Below are 17,083 nucleotides of genomic sequence, written 5' to 3' on the forward strand. Positions count from 1 at the left end.
TGTAATGCCGCAAATATTGAAGAATCCGTCCAGTGCGAGTGGAGTTACAAAGGTTTGTCGCATGCTGCAATTGCGCTATCTCTTCCTTTGTCCCGACGAAAGCGCTGGAAGTTAAGCTGGGAGGGGTGGCAGGGGTAAAGGAACTACCACGCCTCCTGACCCTGATCACAATTTTTTTTCGAATGCGCGGCTTTGTCAGTGTGATCGCGTGCGCACGTATGGACAAGTAGCGGCCTCCCGCGGCAATCTCTGTAACTTGCTTTTTCGCTCACAGACGCACAGACGAATTTTAACTCACAACCAACGGGGCCGACGCCGATGGCAGGATTTCTGCGACACGAGGTCTCTAACGCTGTCGCGGTAAAACGATTGCATTCAATGTACTGGCGTTGCATCACAGATGCAATGCGCAGGGAAGTCAAAGGAGAACGGCGATATCGTCGAAGCGATCTTTGTCGTTTTCCTATGCCGTTCGCATACATCGAGAGCTTCGATGCGCGAACTACTCCTTGAACTTGTTATGGTTCACTTGGCCGCGTTACTGACCTGTCTCGGCACGTAGAGCGGCTTTCCGTTGCGTCTGCAGCGTGTGCCGCCAAGCATAGATGCGGCTCGCCTTGAGACGGCATTGAAGGGCTCACTGGGCGTGTACCTACGCTGTAAGGGCGGAGGACAGACTCACGATTACGGTGGCCTTCGCTGGAACGTATATTGGCCAGAAAGACGCTTGAGCTACAGCTTTTGTCGAGAGCACCGATACGAGGACAGGACCATGACAGTCGGGGGACAAAAAAAAAAAAAGGACAGAACAGCGAACGAGATTGACCTGAAGAATGTAATTGCGATGTTTCCTTCCCAGACCCTTTGATTGAGTTTCGGGCATGTGACCGCGGCCTACGAGTGCCGATGAATGAGCACAGCTGCCCCAAAGTAGAGGTAGCGTGTTCGATTTCCGGACCCGCTTGGTCATCTTCATGTAAACCTTCAGTCCAATCAGGCAGTTCGCAATAGCTTGTAGCCTAGGAGTCCTAGCAGGGAATTCCTGTATTTCTGTGAACAAAAAGTATGTATGTATGTATGTATGTATGTATGTATGTATGTATGTATGTATGTATGTATGTATGTATGTATGTATGTATGTATGTATGTATGTATGTATGTATGTATGTATGTATGTATGTATGTATGTATGTATGTATGTATGTATGTATGTATGTATGTATGTGTGTGTGTGTGTGTGTGTGTGTGTGTGTGTGTGTGTGTGTGTGTGTGTGTGTGTGTGTGTGTGTGTGTGTGTGTGTGTGTGTGTGTGATTGATTTGATTGATATGTGGGGTTTAACGTCCCAAAACCACTATATGATTATGAGAGACGCCGTAGTGGAGGGCTCCGGAAATTTAGACCACCTGGGGTTCTTTAACGTGCACCCAAATCTGAGCACACGGGCCTACAACATTTCCGCCTCCATCGTAAATGCAGCCGCCGCAGCCGGGATTCGAACCCGCGCCCTGCGGGTCAGCAGCCGAGTGTGTGTGTGTGTGTGTGTGTGTGTGTATGTATGTATGTATCATTCTCGCACGTACAAGTCACATGCTTTCAAATAGAGGCATCCGTCGTGGTGGTGTAAGGGTTGCAGTACTCTGATACTGACCCGAATGTGACTGGTTCCATCGTCGCCGCGCCGCCCGCATTTCCGACTGAGGCGACAATCTTCGGAGCCTGTTCACTTCGCTTTAGGTGCACGTAAAGTAACCCCAGGTGATCGAAATTTCCAGAGTCCTCCACTGCGGCTTCTGTAATAATCATATCATGCTTTTGAAACGTTAAACAGCTGATATTACTCAATCAAAGGCATGGACACATTAGAAATGCCTATTTGGCGACATCACACATAAAACTTTGACGTTGTGGTACGTTGCATGTTACTACGAATCACATGCTCGCCATTGCTAGAAAATGGGCATGTCGGTAAAACCGGGCCCGATTAGTGAAAGAAACAGAAGATGAATGAATAGAAGCTTGTGAATGGCACGAACTTTCCTGCCTGAAAGCCTACTATACACAGAGGTTATCTCATGGTTTTGATTACGGCGTGCATGGCGCCTTGAGCGGGAGGGTCCATAGAAGGAGGAGTTCATCCAGGAAGGGCGTATGCGGAGTCTTCTAGCGTTTCTGCATTAATATATTCTGACGGCACGTGCATTTTTCTGGGCGCGCGAGACTAGCAGTGGTAAACACAGCAGCGTGCCACACGACCACACCCGTCAATACTGCGGCGCTATAGCCGTAATTCTTTTCTTCCGCATTAGCAATCACCTCGCCGGAGGCATGGTATATGTATCTATCTCACTTCCGGTTGTTTTCTTATGATTTCCTTGTATGCCCACGCCCGTGTCATTGAGAAGCGATCTTCGATTGCCCAACAAGAAGAAGTGTGCGCAAGCTTCGCCTGGTTTTTATAAAATGGGCTTATGAGATGCAGCTCAATGGCCCAACATTGAAAAACATATCTACCAACTATTCTGATAAACGAAAAAAAAAACCCTTCATCATAAAGAAATGGATATTTGATATGTAAAAACCGAGGCGTGCGGGTTGAAGTGATTTGAAAGAAAAGGAAATGGTAATGTAAATCTTTTAGTCTGAAAGTTAATTAGTGAAAGTTAGCTACCTAATGAGTCTGTTAGAGTGTGGAAGGATCAATCCAAATCAACTTCATTTGACTTTATCAATAAAGCTGGTTCCTCCATTCATTAGGCAACGACGACTGAGTACACTTTCGTAACAGTCTAATGGTTCACCGCACCTAAAATCCCTGTTACTTCTGGGGGAAAATTGGAGAGGCCCCACGAGTGTGTAGTAGGAACTCCAAATGTGTGCTTTCGTTTAAATGTATGCCGAGGTATTTAGCCAAACGCGCTCTCGCAATATAATAGGCGAGAACAATTATAATAAACGGTTGATGAGGGTAGATAGCTTAACGACAACGACGACAACGAAATATTCCTGCTTCGGGCTAGCAGCAAGTTCTTACGCACTTTACCTAAGAATGTCTTCAATCTCTATAAACATAGATTACTCATACTTATATTTATGCAGCGAAGTGCGATGAAAATCACACATTCATTGCGAAAACTGTTTGGTTCTATACACTTACGTTATGGGGCGATTTATTTTTTCGTGAGTAGCATAGGCCTGCCACATTTCCCCCTTTTTTCTTCCTTTGAATGTAGATCACCCAATGTGACGCCACCCATATCAATATCAAAACGGCCACTTGGAACGCATCTTAAGAAAAGTGGAATTAGACAAAAAGAGTTCCTTAAATTAAAAGGAACGCATAATAACTCCCTCAAATTAGTAGTCTGCGAGCTTATTTAGCCGCTTCTTTTATGCCACCTGTCCGTTTCATAACGAAAACAGCTGTGCATATATAATTTCTTACGTAAAAAAAGCAAGCAAGCTGGAAAGACAGACAGAAAACAAAAAAAAAACGCACTTTTGTTTACACAGAATACTGGGCAAATACCCGCTTACGTAGCTTGACTTAAATGGCTCTTTTTTCTCGTTCTACAATTTACAGCCTTGTAGCCCCGCCGCGGTGGTCTAGTGGCTAAGGTACTCGGCTGCTGACCCTCAGGGCGCGGGTTCGAATCCCGGCTGCGGCGGCTGCATTTCCGATGGAGGCGGAAATGTTGTAGGCCCGTGTGCTCAGATTTGGGTGCACGTTAAAGAACCCCAGGTGGTCTAAATTTCCGGAGCCCTCCACTACGGCGTCTCTCATAATCATATAGTGGTTTTGGGACGTTAAACCCCACATATCAATCATTGCAGCCTTGTAGCACCGGGACATTTGGAGAGCTACAGATTGCAGAGACACTGCCAACCATACTTCTATGTTTATCGTGTTCTGTTTTATTCATACGACACTTATTATTTTCACCAAATTTCAAGGAATACAGGAAGGAAAGAAAAACGAGAGAAACATAAAAGCAGCGGAAACATGCACCTTTGGGGAAGAAACTTCATCTTTCTAGTATACGTATAAAAAGAGGCAGCCAATTCATATTCCGGTCGTTATGCATAGCACTTGCATTTCATTAGGAATATTTCCGGAGAGTAATTTGGCAATAGAACGAACAAGCAAGTGTAGATAAATCAGCGAGATCTGTGCCGTCTGGTCATACGTCCAGAGCATTTTTACCCAATAAGATTTTTACGGCGTGAACCAGCCTTCATAGCAGTGGAGCGGGACGTTGTTGCTCAACAAAAATGCAGCCAAGGACACGCCTGTTTGGCCCCCGCTAAGTGAATTTTTTGCGGACACAGCGCACGCTGGCGGGAGACAAACACCGCTCGCCATTACCACTTCTGCAAACTGCCCGTGCAAATACCGACTGCGAAAGTAATCAAACAACTTTAGGTGGAAACAAACCGACCGAATCACCCGCAATAGTGAGTCCCATCGAAGTGCTTTTCTTCTTTTATTCTCAAAAGTACAGGGAAGGTGGCACAGCGGTTGGTTGCTCGAGCAGCCGATTGCAAGCAACGCTGGAAATGTAGGACAGGGCCGCCACGCGCGGATTGAGAGCTAAACAAACTGCTCTCTTCGATAGCGAGTGTCCAAAGGAATGACGTAGGCGTGCCGGGTTTGTTTTCGATTGTTCCCTCGATCGATTATGCCTATAGGAACTTTCCGTGAGCATTTAACTTCATGCGTAACTGCTGTAACAGCGATCATAACAACGCCTTATTAAAAACTACCTGGGAAAATGCTTTCAAGGGAATGAAAATAACCTAATTAAAAAGAGCTTTCTAAATTATAACTTCACATTGATGAATTTCTTTAATCAATTTCGGGCCGCTAATTTATATATCATTGTGCGACTACAGTGGAGTGAGCATGTGCGGGCTACGATGCGCAATATGATGATCAATATATACACACGGGATATTAAAAAAAAACTTCTGGGTGACTAGGAAAGTCTGGATGCCTTCCCCGGCCGTAAAAAAAAATAGAGAGAGAACGAAATTGAATTAGAACCCGCGAAACATCTTTGCCCAAAGTTGACAACCTCGTCAATCCAGGAACACATCTGCCTTATAGCCATCTCCCGTGTCTGGATGATCGGGCTACGTTGGTCATTCAGGCTTGCGTTTGAGAACTAAGCGCCCCTCCGTTTCTTCTGTTAGGTCTTTGGTGTCGATGGCACAAAGGACAATATGAACAAATAGGAGCCAAGAGTGAGGAAATCAAGCTTAACGATAGAAGTCATATTGAAGTAAAAGATGCACTACTCCATGGCTGATTGTTAAGAAGAATTTGCGAACATTTTACTCCTTTGTGAGTGAATATTATAGCGCATGGTAACATTTATTACCCATTGCTTACATTCACCCCGTGGTACCTTTAGGAAATCTAAAGAAAATTTTATTTGGCGTACTACAGTTTGAATAGCTCATTTACAGAACAACATAAAACTGCGTAAACAAGAAGGAAGACGAGAGAGAAAGAGGAAAGGTGAGAAGTTAAGTCAGATGCAAGAAAGCTTAAAGGCTTTGGATTTAGTCACGTAATATCTCAGACTAATTATTAGTGATTGTTATTTTGTGGATTGCACGTTTCTGTCCATCAAAAGCAATAAAAGGAATGCTTGCAGCGAAGGGACTATGGTTGTTAAGATGCGATATACATATTCGCTGTAGAGTCAATTAATTCGTTGACACATTAGAAAGTCGTGAAGTCGCTTTCTGTGCTAACGTTTTAAAGCGTGCACACAAGACAATTCGAACTGAATTTTTAAGAAATTTCAACGTGCTTAGGACAGGCTAGCCTTTTTTTGACTAATTGACTTATATTACCTAATTGCAGAGACAGTGGGGCCTCTCAAAGATCGCCTAAAATATAGGCTAGTACTTGTTTCTTTGCTTGTCCGTAAAACTTGACACTGCATATCAGCTAACCAGCTTCGAGCATTCATTTCTGCGGAACCTTATTCCGTCTTGTACCACTGTTATTGCTAAGTACGTTTCCATTTGGTGTCTGCCATCTTTACGTCGGGAGACGATCGCAGAAAGATACCGGGGCCCATATGTCTCGAGTGAATCACCAAGACGGTGCACCGCCTGGTCGCGATGGCGACACTCTTACTTCTGCGCCGTTGCACGATAGACGCTATCGGCTGATCTCTTCATTCGCCGAACCTTGACAATTTGCGACGGTGCGCGAGTGTCACGCGCCTGTGTCAAATACGTGGGTGGCAGGATCGCTCGGCTGAATGGTCACGAAATCTAGGCTCCCTATGTTGCTAGGAGTACGGGCGAAGCGAATCGCAACGCATGGAGGCCTCGCACGAAGTAAAAGAATGAGCGCCGTGACATCGTTGCCTCGCAGAGAACAAAGCGATTTGACAAACAAGGCAGCTGCATGACATCCTTCGGAGGAATGCGTTCCCGCTCATTGCACGTATGACCGACTTTTGCAAACGTTATCAGCTCTAAAAGGCAACCTAGGATCGCGCGTTTGTCCCCTGTGTGACCAGTGCTATTCAGCGCACATCCAGTTCGTTTCGATCTCCGCAATTTTTTTCATGCGAAGCTTGTTGTTGCTAGTGGGGGAGTCGCAGATTTTTTGACGGAGGTGTCATACGCAGAAAAATAAAGTAAATAAAAACCACCGGTGACTTGATAAAAACTCGGCCTCCAAAGGTGTACTGGCGACAATCGTAAATGTATGCATCGTTTTCCAATAAATGATGTTCTATCAACCCTGAACTTGACCGTATGATCAGCAGCCCCGCCGCGGTGGTCTAGTGGCTAAGGTACTCGGTTGCTGACCCGCAGGTCGCGGGATCGAATCCCGGCTGCGGCAGCTGCATTTCCGATGGAGGCGGAAGTGTTGTAGGCCCGTGTGCCCAGATTCGGGTCAACGTTAAAGAACTCCAGGTGGTCGAAATTTCCAGAGCCCTCCACTACGGCGTCTCTCATAATCATATGGTGATCTTGGGACGTTAAACCCCACATATAAATCAAAATGTAGCAGTAGTAGTTGTCCCAAGAGTGTTGAGTGTTAAAAAAAAGTTCAGGCCTGTCTTTTTTAGGGGCGATGCTCCTTAAGCCGTGGTTCATGCGTCCGCGACGTATGTAGTAGTAGTAGTAGTAGTAGTCGTGGTAGTAGTAGGCAGCCACCTCCATGGCCGAACTAGAGCAGTGACACGCCCCGCCACGGTGGTCTAGTGGCTAAGGTACTTGGCTGCTGACCCGCAGGTCGCGGGATCAAATCCCGGCTGTGGCGGCTGCATTTTCGATGGAGGCAGAAATGTTGTAGGCCCGTGTACCCAGGTTTAGGTGCACGTTAAAGAACCCCAGGTGGTCGAAATTTCCGGAGCCCTTCACTACGGCGTCTTTCATAATCATATGTGGCTTTGGGACGTTAAACCCCACAAATCAATCAATCATTAGAGGAGTGGCACGCGCGCACTCTTTTGAATTAAGGAGGAAACCCGCCCACGTTAATCATAAAACAAAATAGTTGTTTCTGATGAAGTCGCCTACAGAGACGAGTATCGGTGACTTGATCTTCAATAAAATTTGCCTTGAATTTGATGCTTATTACAAAAAACTAGTAACAGAAGGACGCACTTTGAGCACTATCTGACCACGTTGCCACGTTACATTCGCTGGGCGTCAACTCCTTGGGTTTAGCAAGATCAAGTGAGAGTTGGGCCTCAGTGCCATGAAGTAGTGGTGGTGAAAGGTGGGAACTACGCGAAGCGCAAGCCGGGAGAGAGTGCGCACCTGCCGTTCCTCGAGTCAGGCCGTGCCACCTCTCGTTTAGTCCTTGGAATGTTCACTGGATGGCGGCACTTCTATGTGAAGAATATATGATGAAAAGACGCGAGATGGCATTACTTGGAGTGTTCACTGGATGGACGGACGAACAAAGAGGCAGATACACGGACAGATGAATGGATAGATCGACGCACAGATAGATGGACTTACGGACGGACGAACGGATGGACGCAGGGACGGATGAACGCATGGACGGACGGAAGCGCGGGCGGACTGATGGACGCTTCGCCTCACTCATAATCATGCACTCCGTGGATATGCTGTGATTTTTCTGTGCACCGCCACAAATTTTTCTGTATACCGCCTCCTATATATAATAGTTGCAGCAGCTTCAAGGGCCCATGCACTCTCAAGCAGCAAATGCAGATCAGACAAATAAGCGGCCATTTAATGTGTCGGTCGTTTGCCAAAAGATACCAGCCTAGTTGAATGCTGTGGCTTTAACTGCGTACAAATTAGCGCCAGAACACACGCTTTCCTAAATCGTTAAAAAAATTGAATGTTTACTTTTATTTACTTACATTTCGAGTTCACCTTGAAGAGAATGGCTCTAAAACGACATGCCAAGAGTTCTTTCTTGTTTGAAGAATCTGTTACGTAGCAAGAGCGCACAATGCAATTTTCTGCACGTATAAGTGAACTGAGTTTTAAAAAAAATTCTGCTAGCAGAAAATGCAGCAAGAAAGACACTACAGTGTGTTAACTTCAATAACTTTGTTTCCGGGAAACGTCAACTGTTTATCTATGCACAGTGCCACAGTAGTCAAACCATTTGCCAACCAGAAAGGCCGTATTTTTATCCACCAAGTCAATCGATGGGCCGCTATATCACACGTGTAAATATCGTGACAGATAGCTTAAGTTTCAGTGATATTTCGATCGACCTTGTGTTCGTGCTTCACCAGAACAATGCACAAGCCAAGCACTTGTGCGCAAGCACATTCTTTGCAATGTGTCGACAAATGAGGGTAATTATTGTTATTCGTTACGTATAACCTGTTGTGATGGTTAAGGGACGTTCGTCACTATGTTTGTTGATAGCGGACGAGAAATCATTAACATGAACTTTTTATTTCATGGCATGGGTAGAACGGCTGACGACGCACGGATACGCTACCGTGTGCAGCGCCGTTGAGTCGGACGTCGCGGCCAACCCAGCAGTCAGGGTCGCAACTCCGGAGGTCCCGGATCAGGCCACGGCTCACGACGACCACACCCGGTAGGCCTCGTTCACGAACCTGCTCCCGGCCACTGCACTCAGGCAGGAGCCGTTCAGCAGGCCCTGTCCTTGGACCTTGTACAGGCCGACGGACTCGACCCCGAACGAACACGCCGGAGCTCGGCCTGGCCGACACGTACGGGTCCCACGTCCGGCTCAGGAACGCTCCCAGGAACTCGTCCTCTCGAGCAGCACACCGTTTCGTCTGCCTTCGTGGCCTCAACTCTCGAGCTGCAGTGGCGGAGATGCCTTGACCAGCGCGACCTCGGACCTCGTTTCCAAGCTTTTGATCACCTTCCGGGCGTAGCGGTTCCACGTGCGGGTTCTGGCCAGCACAGCACCGTCTGTGCCGTGCTGAAATGCTGCTCGCTACAGCTGCGGTGCGGCAGCTCACTCACCGGCGTTCGTCGCCTTGGCCAGGGCACAGCCAGGTACCCTCGGGTACGCACCTCGTGAGCTCGCGGCCCACTTCCGAGGCTGGCGCGTCGCTCGGTACGGCTCGGCACCACTCGGCAATCCTCGATTCAGGCAGCAACTCCCCTGGCATCTGAATCCTCGGCTACCCTGAATCCTCGCCCGGCTCCATGCTCCTCTGTGTGCACTCCCGCGTCTCGCCCGGCAGAACATCTCGCTCGTCCTTTGCCGAAGTGCGACGCTCTCGTGACACCGGCGCTTGATGGCATGGGTGCGGCCACGGAGCAGTCAACCCGCATCGGAGACGCGATGCTCCATGCGGGGCATGGCCAGCCCGTCCAGCGAAGAGCGTGCGCCGAGACGCGATGCTCGACGCATCCGTGACCATTAGCCAGGCCACGTTCATCGCTGTGTTGAACGGCTGACCGTGGAGACGCCTCGCCGAGATCCGCGATGCCCTCGGCAAGGAAGAGAACAGCAGGCTAGGCCGCGCCCCGAGATGCAGCACTCGTGCCGGCAATGCCGCCCCAGCTGGTGGTTGGACGGCAGCAGCGTGGACGGCCGCGTTCCCTGGCCGGAACCTGGATCGCCTGCGTCCGACGCTTCGGCCCGCTGTCTCCCGTCTGCCGCTGCTTCGGCTCGTCCCCAGCCACAAAGCCCACTGCCACGTGATGGTCGCCCGTGGCCCAATCGTGGCACGCCACCTCTATGGGCCACCACAGGTCATCAGCTGATTCGCTGACACTCACGCGCACATTACACGCGCCTTGCCCCGCACTTCCGTCGTTGTCGTTTTCTTCACTTATCACACCTGTGTTCTCATCGACCATAACACATTTTTCTTTCTGACCAACAATTGCACAGGATATTGGAGGTTCCCAAAACCGTTCCTTCTACGCCATAGCGGGGTCACGATGCTATTAGAGCATACTGCAGATGGCTTATTGTGCCAATCTGTTAAGAGACATATTCTGCCCAGTTCAACACCTCAACAGCGTACCGGACGCGTATCATAAGACATTTGTCGAATGAGGTTAACCTTTCCGTGGATTGTGTAATAAGTGCGGTTTATGAGCTCCCGCTATCTCTCGAAAATATATAGACCAGACAGGAAGACGTACCAATTGTCGACTACTCCAACTCAGATTGAACGTTTTTTGTGTGCATTGAAAGGAATGTGCATAAATGTTTGACTCGTGCATTGTTCCGGTAAAGCACAAAGATAAAGACGTTCAAGAGATTATTGATGCTGAACATGTCTGTCGCAATAGTGTCCCGCGTGTTAGAGCCCATCAAATGACCTGTCAGATAAGAAGACGTCCTTCTGGGTCAGCAAAGGATTGGACTGATATGGCGCCACTGTGCATGCATATGTAGATAAAAAAGTTTATGTGGTGTCTTCTTGCTTGCGACCTCTGCGAGCACTGCATATGTTTGCGAAGAGCACATAAGAAGAAATACCCTGAATGACTTTGGGCAGTAAACTGGCGAGATACATCAGTGATAATCGCAGTAATGGCAGTGAGATGCTAAAACCGGGAAGACAAAGGAAAAAAATAACGCGCACATTGTGACGGGAAGCGTTTCAAGGACGTGAGCGTTACGTGAAGTACAGGACCACAAGCGAACAAAGCAACCTGACGGCAGCAGACCGCTTCAGCGCTTAATTTGATGAATGCAAAATAAGGTCATTTTCGTCAAGCATGTAATCTGCCTGAACTACTTGAAGAGCGAAACAAGGTTTCAATAATCAATGGTTGAATAACGTCCTTGTAACAAGTTCTTGTTACGCCATAAAAATTCAATTTCAATAAAAGTTTCAATAAAAATCGAACCAATTTCGATTAAAAAAAGGAACCAAGCGTTTCAGAAAATACGATGCTGTAAGCGTGATAAGCTGCTTGTTAGCTTCAGTCTAAACTTAGTCGTTTTGTCCGTACTCAGTCCTTGGCTTCGCGATAGCAAACATCAAATCTGCATGGCTGATTTTTGAGTTGAGCACTTACGATCGAGCGACTGCTGTGAAAAATGAAAAATTTGTGAAAGCGGGGTGTTGCTGACGCCGGCGCTTCGACAAGCGAACTTGTCTTCTACTACTAGGCTGTAATTCCAAGGTTCCATCCTTCAAGACGACACATACACTTGTAGAAAGGCCGGCTCTATAGCACACACTTCGTGTTCACAATTTCTGTCTCACGTCTTCAAGCTTCTATCTTTCCGTAAACTATTTAATTCTGTTGCCATAGAAAGTTTTAGAAATAAGTTATACGACCGGCTTTTGTTCCGGCATTGACCACAAAAGCAGGCAACTCGAAGAAGAGGCGGGCCGGCGCGTTTTCTTTCAAGGCTGCCCTGCGACGTGCATCTTATATCCACCGCAGGCTATATTTAGTAGCCGCCAAATTTCTGAGCTTCATCAACACCGCCGGATGAGTATAGTGAGTAGGTCCTGTTTACGCTCAAAGAAACCGGCCTCCGCCGCCTTCAGGAACCAAACGCTTTCCGGCTTAGGAGAAGGTAGAGGGGGTCATGCCGGATCGGCCTGACCTCTTTCGTCTTTGCTTCGTGCGTGAGCAGAGAAAGTGAGCAAAGGGCACCGATGCTGCTGATGCCTCTAGCGGAGATGAAACGCGTGCAGAAAGGGAAAGGTCGCTTCTTCTCTCAATATAGCATTCGCTGCCAAACGGATCTATCCTCGCTCTGATAGGAGGTTGATACCAGACCCATTGCAAGGGCTCGACGATTGCGACATAATGTGGCGCGGCTTCGGCTATTGACAGCGGGAGCAAATATAGGGTTTTGCCGTAGCTTTATCTTTCTTTCTTTTAACACCATTATGGTTCCTCTTTATTTATTTCTTTTGGCGACTACCGCTGTTTGGCGACACTCTACACAGATGAGATATACCTCTGTGAGAGACAAAGACGCTGGTGTTTTACCGCTCTATCGAACACCGCTTTTTGCTCATTGCAGGTGTGATTCAGGGGAAGGGTCTACTTGGCTTGCGTTTGGCCAATAAGATCATCTTTTTGACCGGAAGAGGTGCTACGGAGAAAATCGTACTTCGTTTCTGACGTCAGCACCGCAACAATTCAAGTACAGTGGCTGTCATCGCGGAACTAAGCAGTTGGCACCTGCTACTGTCGACGACACCGACTTGGAAGTACCGCTGATCGGCCGTTGTCACCTGAAGGTTTGTGCACTTGACCTACGTTATTTTCCTAGCAGACTTGCGTGTTTTGATCATGAAAGTAGTACGCTAAGGTGCTCCGATAGGCATCAACTGTTAAAATTAGTTCCTCATGCTTTCCGCGACGTCGGTGTTTTTAGCGCTCTTGTTTTTTTTCTCAGGTACTTAAGGTACGCTAACGTGAATTGACTTCCATAACAATGCATGCGTATGAGGAAGTAAGTATGTGTCTATGTATATTTTATTATCAGAAATAACAAGTGCAGTTTAAATGTCTGCTGGGAGACAATCTAAGAGCTTTGTATTCTTTTCGGCATGAGAGTAGGCCTCACTAGAATTCGCTTAAATCAGGGGTGTCAAACACTTGGCCCACGGCGCACACATGACAATCGTCATCCCACATTCTTATATGACGTTGTGACGTCGTCACATTAGTAAATCGTTGTCGCATTCTTTTCTCGCCTATCATGAATAATAACTTATTTGCGCGGGCAAGATACACGAATGCGGCTGATCTTAAGTTTTTCTTTTGCTTTTTTGTGAGATACCCCATGTTGCTTGTGTCACCTCACGTTGAAACATAACCGCGCAACGAGTGCTCTATTCACTACAGTATCGGCATCTATCTTTTAGGCATTGCGTAGATCGGTATTGATTATACTTCATGAAACCTCAAACGAAAAAAGCGACTCGTATATGAGTCGCTTATCACGCTTACAGCATCGTTTAAAAGCGACTCGTATATGAGATATGGGAAAACATTTTTTTTGAACTAGCAACGTTGGCTGAAATATTGTTCGGACCACCCTCCCCTTACCAATTTTCACGTGTTCCCTGTCTCGGCCTGTTACGAGACTGAATGCGGTCGATTGATTGATATGTGGGGTTTAACGTCCCAAAACCACCATATGATTATGAGAGACGCCGTAGTGGAGGGCTCCGGAAAATTAGACCACCTGGGGTTCTTTAACGTGCACCCGAATCTGAGCACACGGGCCTGCACCATTTCCGCCTCCATCGGAAATGCAGCCGCCGCAGCCGGGATTCGACCCGCGGCCTGCGGGTCAGCAGCCGAGTACCTCAGCCACTCGACCACCGCGGCGGGGCGAGACTGAATGCGGTGACTGCGGCCCGGTAGCTGAAGGAAGTTTGAGACGGTTGGATCAGAGCTTCTTGATTTTCAACTCTGCTAATGTAACCCCCGTCAGCTCATTGGAAGATAATGTTTATTGCTTCTACCTAAAATATTATCTTTACCTAAGTAGCCCTGCTGGCATCAAGGTCTCCTTATGCTAAAGTATTGCACCTAAAAACAAAAACAAAATAAACCACAGTGATGTACTTATAAGACGAAGCTAACTGCCACAAAAGCGTGAAAACACGTGACGTGACAAAAATGAGCGAATTCGATAGGCTGGCTCACATATAGAAATGTTCCTTGAGTTCGACAGTGGCACTTACACCATTGAGAGTGACCATAGGTGCCCTGATCAAGAATACTTACTTTCGAAATATTTGAGTGAGACAACAAGAGTGTCGTCATTTGCATATATTTCCGTAATTACTTATTTATGCACTGAAAGAATGATGCACATTAGTCATGCAGCGTTTCCAACGTAACAAAAAAGACTCTTTTGGACAATATCTCGAACAAATTCGATAATTCCTAAGAAATTGAATAGGGTACAGCCGTTGCCTTTGGTAATTTAGTGGAGTACCATTGCGGAAGGTGCGGATTTGGCATCTATCAAGAGCAAATACCTATATACACTCCTCCAGTTTCAGGCACACAAATATACTTGCAATGCAAGGATAAAACATAAGCGTGATATACAAGATGGAAGTCTCAAAAGTCGCGTTAAATTTCACAAACAAAAAATCAAACAACACCATTTCTGCCTAAATAAAAGAATTGTTGATAACGTGCTCTAATTTCTGTACTATAAATGTATTGGTTAAGCCATGCCTCACGTCTCGTGCTTTTCACTAGAGTTGCTGAACAGGTGTCAACAATACATTCAGTTGAGAAACTTTTAGGTAGCTCACGCACCGCAACACCCCATTGTGTATGTACATGGCTTACTATACATGAATGGAGAGAACGTTAGAATACGCACGCTGGACACCATAGAATGTGCACGGGAGAAAAAAAACTGTGTCATGTGCAGTACTTTTTCGGCTTGATACACACAAGGTGCTGTGTTGTGCGCCTGCAGGTGACGGCAAATGTGCGCTTACGAATGTACGCTGACGAATGATTGTGGAGCCCCACCACGGTGGTCTAGTGGCTAAGATACTCGGCTGCGGACCCGTAAGTCGTGGGATATAATTCCCGGCTGCGGTGGCTGCATTTCCGATAAAGGCGCAAAGGTTGTAGGTCCGTGTGCTCAGATTTGGGTACACGTTAAAGAACCTCAGGTGGCCGAAATTTCCGGAGCCCTCCATACGGCGTCTCTCATAATCATATAGTGGTTTTGGGACGTTAAACCCTCCCATATCAATCAATGTACGTGGATGTAGGTATACTACGAAACAATCACTGACCATTCAGTGATAAAAGCTCAAGGAGCCTACGAAAGTGCAGATGGATGATAAAAATCTAACAATAAGTGGACTTAGCCACAAGAGGGTACAAGGTTGATACTCAAGCACTTACTCTAGTGGCACTCGTGACAGATCATCATCATCTGATAGCCTGATAGCATTCTGCGGCACGTGAACTTTGAATGAAAGAATCACCGGTAGGTAATGCAGAACTTTTGTATGTTCTGAGCAGCTCTCCCAATCGATTTGTAGCTGGACCCCGAGGTCAAACGCTGTGATAAGGACACACTTTCACAAGCAGCTGGCGCCATCTCTTTAGTGGGTCTCATCTCTAAAAAAAAAAAAAAAGCCACGGAAACAAAGAACACAGATTCTAGCTCTTTGTTGTCAAAACTCCTTTTATATTTGTGCTTTTTTTCTTGTCTGTTCAATTTATCCTCATCATTCTTGCCCTTTCAAAGCTTATAGCAGCCAGTGGGTTATGTGTTTGGTTAGTCAGTGAATTTCGTATGAGCAAAGTACTTACAAAGCTGCTTTATGCACAGTGACCCCCTTACCATTGTCATTTAGTGAAGAAGTCACGCCTTCGCCAGTTTCTACGATGGAACAGGACATGCCAAGGTGCTGCGACTAATCTGCTGAGGCCATCAAAATAAATCTTTTTTTTTTCGACGTGGATAGGACGCAGCAAGTGCAGCTTCAATTGGCGCTATTTTCTTTTTCATATCGTCACCGCTTCTTTCTGTCGGTGTAGCTTTTCAAGCATTCATTCCGTTCGCTCAGCGGGAAGTAGAAAAGAGGACTTGTGTCTGGTTGATGTTCCTATATTTTCTTTTCTCCTCCTTCATCCATGCACGTGTCAGTTTAGCTCGTTGAATTCAATCTGCTTTTATGGATTCCTAAAATCAGATTAGGTTGATGAATTTCGATATAATCTGCCAGTTTTTTTAAAACGGAAAGTGGAAGGTATGATATACTTCGAAAAAAAGTTTGGTGTAACGAATTGGTTATTGTATTGGCGTGATGTGACGGATGGCAAGAAGCATGTAGCAGCAAATAAGTGTATCATTGCCGTAGCGAAGCAGCAGCAGCAAAGGGTTGTACGTACGCCGAGCTCCAGGAAGTGGAGACCTACGAGAAGACTTGAGTAAAAAATTCTGAACAAAGCGACTTATCACTCAAGCATGCACTTCATGGGCCATGAACGAAAAGATAAGAAAGACCTGTGAAGTGTTTTGTGGGACGCTCTTGTATGATATAAAAATGCAGGGCGAAAAAGATAAAACATCGGCGACTTCTTTTTCGTTACCATTCGCCAGTGGCTCTCGAAGGTGGCGGAATGCTTAAAGGACTACAAGACTTGCGTCTTATCTAAAACATTCAGATGTAGTCTATAAAAAAGAAACACTTCAGCATCATGCGAAGACGCGCCATAGAAAGAGAGCCAGACAGAGGAACGTCTCATTTTACGCCATCCGTCAGCTTGCGCAACACGAAGTGAAGCCACTTACGACGGCTTGCACAATTCCCACTACTTGTCTTCGTAATGAGAACCACGAGAGGGCTCTGCTTCCTTGTCTTCATGGACGACGTTCGGGTGCTCTTATACCTTCCGTTCCGATACGTATTGCATGAGCCCACGCACGTAGTACATGTCTCGCCGCTCTTTCGCTTCTCTTGCCACCTTTCGGCGTCGACAACGGGCCATTCCGCTATTTCCGCCAGCATTCGTCGTGCGCCTTCTTGCTACGTCGACCAGCGCAGGTGCAGATGCAACTATCGTTTATTGCGGCCGGCACGAGCAAGGTCGGTGGCGCCACCACGCCTCTTCACGTCGGGGTTTTTCCTCGCCTCTCCGCGCGTCTA

General features: G+C 46.9%; 1 protein-coding gene across 4 annotated transcripts in view; it reads left to right on the forward strand.

Annotated features, from left to right (window-relative positions):
• Positions 1–17,083, forward strand: part of LOC119172611 (zinc transporter ZIP12-like) — a 76,435-nt gene that overhangs the window by 36,441 nt on the left and 22,911 nt on the right. For 2 of the 4 annotated variants that reach the window (XM_075892614.1, XM_075892619.1), the window contains exon 2: positions 12,457–12,676. The gene's annotated coding sequence lies outside the window, so the exon portion shown is untranslated. Of the gene's footprint in view, positions 1–8,939; positions 10,206–12,376; positions 12,395–12,456; positions 12,677–17,083 lie in introns of those variants that run through there. The other 2 variants (XM_075892617.1, XM_075892615.1) reach the window with 2 other exon arrangements.

The sequence above is a fragment of the Rhipicephalus microplus genome, chromosome 4, assembly GCF_043290135.1.
Source record: "Rhipicephalus microplus isolate Deutch F79 chromosome 4, USDA_Rmic, whole genome shotgun sequence".
In the NCBI taxonomy this organism is placed as follows: domain Eukaryota; kingdom Metazoa; phylum Arthropoda; class Arachnida; order Ixodida; family Ixodidae; genus Rhipicephalus; species Rhipicephalus microplus.